Consider the following 7003-nt stretch of genomic DNA (forward strand, 5'->3'; position numbering starts at 1 on the left):
GATGAGAAATAGAGAGAAAAGTGTTCTTGTTTGTCCTTCATTTTCTAAGAGGTGATGTCTTGACTCATCATCACAGGGTGTATCTTGATTCATGTGTGACTCGTATTAAAGTGAGGCAGAATTGCACAAAGTCGTCAGCCTCGTTCTCTCTTCTAGAGTCTTTGCAATCCAGTGGCAAGACAAAAGTCAGAATGACTGGTGGATGGTCCTGGATGCAGTGGATGAACTTGGTGTCTTGGATGTCTAACCAAGTTTTAAGAGCTCCACGGTAGCTTTTTAGCCTGCAGGGCCATTAGGTCTTCACAACCTGGGCCTCGCCTACCTTTCTCATCTTCATTAGTCCCTTCAACACACTATGGTTCCTATTGTTCCTCACATACATTCCATCATCGCGTCTCTGCACTGCCTGCTCCTATGTTTGGGATATATTCCCCCATCCACCCATTCTACTGGGGAAAGTGTTCATGTAATTGGAGTAGATATCCCCCCAACTCACAAATGGGTTTGATGCTCATTGGTTACCCTCAACCTGGTCTAGGTCATCTGCCAAGACAATTTACTAGGATGTGGCTGCTGTACATGCTGCAGCTTCTTAGAGCCACAGGTGACAGTTGAGTGCCAAGTGGTTGTGCCTGTCCTTCATTCTCGAAGAGGACTATGACATCAAGATGATGACATGACTTGCAGTTGACTTTGATTTGAGTGAGGGAGGGAGTGACTTGCCCAAGGTCACAATCTCACTTTCTTCTCCTGAGCCATTTGGACACCAAAAGTGGATAAGCAACCCTGAAAAGGGCTCACACCTTCACACCATAAGTACTGGTCCTCCTTCAATACCTCATACACCCTGATGAAAGAATATAGAGAGAAAAGAGAAGAGGGCTAGGATACAACCTTGGAGCATACCCATTGTTAGTGAATATTACATGAATAATGATCTAACAAAGCAGGCTAAAAAAGAGCAGATAGAAGAAATGAGAGGAGAATCATTAGAGGGAAATATCATAAAAACTAGCAAGTTTCCAGGAGAAGAGTTTTCAACAGTGCTAAAAGCTACAAAGAGGTCAAGAAAGATGAAACCATTGAATTAGGCATTTAAGAGATCATATATAATTTTACAGAGAACTTTCAATTGAGTGATAAGGTTGGAAGCCAGATTACAGGGGGTTTAAGGAATTGGAGGAGGACAGGAAGAAGAAGCTAATGTAGACAGAAAAGAGTAACTTGTTGAAATGGTAGAATCTAGCAAGGGCTCTTAAGGATGGGGAGGTGAGGGCATATCTTTAAAACAAATGGGAAGGATTCAGTAAATAAGGAGAGATTGAATATTAGAGGGGAATAATAGTGAAGATAATCTTCAAGAAGTGATTCAAGGGGATAGGATCAAAGAAGTATTGGTCTTTGTGGAGACCATCAGAGACTGGAGGAAATAGTAGGTTATTATGTCAAGATAAGAAGGAAGGAAGCAAAAGTAGTTCATAGCAAATGACCTTAATTTTCTCAATAAAATATGAAATGAGGTCCTCAGCTGAAAGCGTTGAAGCTAATGTTGAGGGAGAATTGAGAAGAGAATAGGTTTGAAATAGCCATTGTGGTGTACACAATAAAGAATCAATTAGGAAAGAACAGAAGGATCATCTTACTGTAGAAAGGGAACACAGGTAAGATTTAATAACATAAATTTGTAGTGGATATAGTCGTCACAGTTACTAGACTAGAGTAGAAGTAGAGGAGGATGATAGTAGTGCTAATCCAGGGTTGAGGCATGAGTGTATTCATCCTTCATTGCCAAAGAAGACCATGCCATCAGAGAAATAATGACATGACTTGCAGTTGATTTTATTTTGAGTGAGGAAGGGTTGTGCAGGCCACCAGCCTCACTTCTCTTCCACAGCCATCTGAATCCAGGGACCAGATATTCATCAGGATGACTAGAGATGACCCAGGATGAGGCAGTTGGGATTAAGTGACTTGCCCAAGGTCACACAGCTAGTGAGTGTCAAGTGTCTGAGGTGAGGTTTGAACTCAGGTCCTCCTCACTCCTGCACTGATGCTCTATCCACTGTACCCCCTAGCTGCCCCTGAGGCATGAGTAGCAGTAGAACAAAACCATAATGCACTGAAAAGCAGAGGATAACATAAAGTTGAACAGGTTCATTAAAGCAGAGATTCCCAAGGTTATTTGACCTACCACCTCCTTTTCAAAAAAATAAAATTACTCAGTGCCCCCAAGAAAATCCACTTTTTTGTTTGTTTTGGTTTTTTTTTAATGTATTGCTTTGTAAAAAAAAAAAAAAACACAGCATTTATATATTTATCTCTGCCTCCACTCCCCTTAGTAACTAAAAGTTACACAAGTGAACTGACACATTGTTGACACATTATTCCACACCCAAAAAACTCCATCAGTGTGCTGAGAGAAAAAAACATGTTTCATCAGTTGTGATTATTTACCTGAACCTGAATTTTTTTAGTGTTTTTAGTATTTTTTAGTATTCTAGTATTTAATATTTTTCTTTCCATGAATCATGACTGTGCTTTCTTCACTCTATATAAGTTCATATAGATCTTCCCTACTTTCTCTAAGTAACTCAAATTTCTTGTTTCTTCCACAAAAAGTGCCATAGTAACATGGGCTCTCCCTTAACTCAATCTCTCTTTGACCTCATTTTGTTATATACCTTATTGTAAATAACTAGGTCAAAAGGTTCATATAATTTAGTGACTTTTCTTGAAGAGTTCCAAATTGTTGGAATGGTTGGACCAGTGCAAAATTCTACCACCAGTATGTAGTAAGAGCTCCTGTCTTAAACAGTGTGGCTGGTTTGTGGGGGGTTTTTTTATTGTTTGTCAATTTAATGTGAGGTGAAACGAGTATTGCTAAATGTCCATTTCTCTTAATGATTTCCTATATTATTTCATTTGTTAATTGCATTTCTTAAATCTGAAGGTCATTTGTTCATATCATTTGGAAACTTAGCTAGGAAATGGTTCTTAGTCTCATATTTTTGTATCAATTTCCTATAGCAAATTTTATTCTGTTATTTGATTAAACTATTTTTCTCAGTCTAGTTTCTCTTGGTTTTATTTGCACGAGTTTTAATTTTATACCTCTATCCTTTGATTTACAATTCTCCTACTTATAACTGCAAAAGTCACTTCCTTTCATTCTCCTGACCTCACCCCACTGTGTGGGTGTTTTGTTTTCTTTTTCAAACAGTAGGCTGAAAATCATTTTGGAACTTATTGTGGAAATAAGTGTTGATCCAAACATTTTCTGCCAAACATATGATCAGTTTTCCTAGTAGTTTTTGTCAAACAAGGAGGATCATGGTTTTAGCAGTAGGTACCTAATGAATGACTAGGATTAACTTTAAAAATTATTAGCAGAGTGGTGTTAAGAGATACATAAGGTGGAATCAGAGTAATTCATTCTGCAAGCTAGAAAACAAGTAGATCTGTGACCCTGGAAGAAAATGTATGAGGCAACAAAAGGCCTGTATCATAAGACCTGGAAAGAAAGGTTAATTCTGTTTGGTGGAGTTTGGGCTTAAAAATGAAATGGCTTTGGAAAAATTATGATGCTCAACGTCCAGTTTAAAGTAGCATGCTTTCCACATTAAGCCTGCTGTTCTCAATATACGGCTGGTACCTAGATAGGGAGCTTAAAATGAGATCCTGGTTCTTAGAATGGGTGAGCTCTTCCACAATGGTTCGTCTGAGAGGTATTTCATTCTTGTATATTTCTCAAAGCTTATGGGAAACTTCATAGAAGTAGGTAGTGTGCCATTTCCACTATGGTAATTTTCTAGGTTACAAATTCCTTTGGTGATTGAGATTAACTTTTCCTTTTTCACCTGTACCTTAGCCAAGTTTTCCAAGGTGTCATGAAGTTCGTTGCACTTCTCAAGTTCCTCATTATATTTTGAAAATGAGAATGAGAATGTAAGCCAGAAGCAATGTTGCTGCCTTCTAGTTCTATTTTGTCTTCAGTAAGTGCACTGATTTTGATGTTTCCTGTTTTGTTTGCAACAGAAGATCCCATATAGTTGAGTTTTAATAATAAATTTTAATTTTAGTAATAAATTGTGCCAATTAGCAGCATTGTTGTTCTTGTGCTGACAGGTAAGACAGTTCTTTTGGGGGTAACCATGCCAGAGTTCTTCATGCCCATGACTTTAGCACCCAAGATCTAACCCTTGTAGGTTGGAGGAAGTTCAAAGGAAGATCCCAGAAATCTGCTTTCTTTTACCCTTGACAGTTTCTTTTTTTGAAATTTGCATCATTTCCAAAATATATGATTTTTTAAATGACATCTTAAATTTAATAAATTTGTTGTACATTTGTGGGGGGTTTTCTGCATTGAAATTTTGATGATGCAATGGTGCATCATGGGATCATATAGTACCATATCTTAAACACATCGTTACATGCACATATTCCTGCTAATATATGCTGGACTTCCCAACAATGCATGACAACCTTGCCTGCCAACACTTGTTTGTTAAGACCTGTCAGCAGATTGACTGCTGATTAATTATAACTTGCATTTTGTGTGTTTATTTGAAAAATAATATTACTATGACTTTAATGCTGTCACACAACAGATGACACATATACAAAAGGTTTTTTTTTATTTTCTTATCTTTTCTTTCCTTATGCTTCCATCACCCCTTTATTTGCATTCAATGGCCCCCAATTGCACCTGAGGTTACTACCACCCCCTAGACCATTCCAGTGCCCCCCAGGAGGCAGTATCACTCACTTTGGGAGCCTATGCTAAAGGACCAAGATTAAGAAGGGAAAAAATGTAGCCAGAGCAAGAATGATGGATTGGGAATACTTTGGAGGAATGAAGAAAATAGAGGTCATAGTGAGGACAAGAAATAGTTTTAATAGTGTTTAGGCACAGGGAGATATGATAGCAGATTATAAACAGATAAAGGAATTTAGGACCTTCCAGAGAAGGAAACTAGTAGATTATGAAAAGATTAAGGGCATGACTCATCTTATGTAGAGTAGAGGACTAGGGTCTGGGAGTTGAATAAACTAAACAATTGGCAAGTCAGGGTATATGGGGGACTATTAATATTTATGTTACAACTTAGTTGTAGCAGCACAGTGGAGAGAGAGACTGGATCTGGAGTCAGAAAGACATGAAAAATTGCAATGAGAAAGAAATCCAGATAATATTATCATGTGTTCTTGGGCAATATTGGAGGAGTGGGGTAACGAGAAAAATAATGATCCCAAGGTCAAAATTCCTACAATGTAACCTGGACTCAAGTTGATGAGGTAGATTTATAACACAGGACCTGAATTCATAGTGAATTCTACACTTAGAATTGTAGTTATGAAATAGCTTTATGCTTATGTCCCATTAGAGAGCCAAACTCTGACAATCGGCTAGCTGGAGGCTGAGCTCTCAGCCTCTGCACCAGGAAAGTGCCTTCTCAAAAAAAGACACAGGGAAACATAAGGAAGGGTTTGACCATAGTTAAAAAAACCATACAAAATCTGGCAAGTATATTCTTTAACAGAATAAATTTAAGAAAAAATATAACTAGAAGTAAGGCTCAAATATGGTAGGGTTTGCCCACATCTCTTCTCTCCACAGGTGTGTTTCTCTCTGAGTTCTTGTTGCCATCTACAATAAAACACAATCACATGCATCTCTCACTTTGCCGCTTCAGATCTATTGTTCTTACACAAGGGAAATGCACATGTACCCAGCACTAATTTCAGTCTTGTGCCACAGAAACATCATCTTTCCCTTTTTCTCTTTCCTTTCTCTTCCAGTGTCACCTGACCCAGTACAGCTAATGAGTGAAAACACCTGCCTCCCCCTCCATTCAAGGTTGATTTCATCTTAGATCTCTTTTCTCCCCATATGGGAAGAATTAGAACTCTCAGAGGGTTTTCTGGTCAACCAACCCCTTGCCAAGTGTGGTTATACTGTGTATCACTATTGATTTATAAATCTTTTAGTGTATCTTCATTACATATGATGCATACTTTTGATTTTAGATGGATATTTTCTTATGATATTTTAAAATGATCTGTCTATAGTTCATAAGATTCTTAGAATGTCATATTTTCTTAAAGGTGTCTACTAGCATAATTTTGAATGTTTTTGTTTTTCATGATTATGTTGATTTTCCCCCCTTATACTGAACTATCATTGAATCCATACTATAAATCCAATTTGGTCAAAATGAATGATTTCTTGGATGAATTTTTTGTAATCTATAGTAAATTATTTTACTTAAAATTTTCTAATTATAATCATTAATTTATATTGATTTATAGTTCTGTACTTGATTCTTCGTTGGTTTAGCTATTCAGACTATATCTTATAAAATGATTCTGGTAATGTGTATTTTTTAATTTTAAAACAATTTGTGTGGTATTAGTATTCATTTTTCTTCAAAAGTTAGATAGATTTTACCTGAGCCAGGACGTTTTGGTTTTTTTTTTCCAACTTGGCAGTTCCTTTACAAATAGCTCTTTTCCTGATACTGTATTATTTAAGACATTCATTTTATCCTTTATTTAGATATTTTTATATCCTTGAAGGTATTCTCTACTTCTTTAATATTTTCGGCTGCCAGCACATAACTGTGTATAGTATTTCTTCTGGTTCTGTTGTGATTTTGCTGTGTTTTCTGTTTTGCTGATTTAATATTCTCCCCTTTTCATTTCAATCAGACTGGCAAAAGGTTTATCAATTTTACTAGTCTTTTCAAAAAAAAGAACTTAATTTTATCAATTTAATAAATTTTTGTTTCCAGTTCATATATTTTTCTCTAATTTTAAGTATATTTTCTTTTGAATTTATTTTAGGCTTGTTTGCTAATTTTTATATTTATATTCAATTCTTCATTCATCTCTTTTTCTATTATGTTAATATACGTTCAAAGGGATATGATTTTCCCTCTGAGCTTCAGCTAATGCCATATATTTGGATATGTTCTTTCATCATTATCATTTTCTTTAAATAACT

The 7003-nt window shown here is 36.3% G+C and overlaps 1 pseudogene; it reads right to left on the bottom strand.

The window, feature by feature from the left end:
- Nucleotides 1-2278: 2278 nt before the first annotated feature.
- LOC140503080 (cyclin-dependent kinase 2-interacting protein pseudogene) lies at nt 2279-4531 on the bottom strand (annotated as a pseudogene).
- Between the last annotated feature and the right edge of the window lie 2472 nt (nt 4532-7003).

The sequence above is a fragment of the Notamacropus eugenii genome, chromosome 5 (genome assembly GCF_028372415.1).
Source record: "Notamacropus eugenii isolate mMacEug1 chromosome 5, mMacEug1.pri_v2, whole genome shotgun sequence".
In the NCBI taxonomy this organism is placed as follows: Eukaryota; Metazoa; Chordata; class Mammalia; order Diprotodontia; family Macropodidae; genus Notamacropus; species Notamacropus eugenii.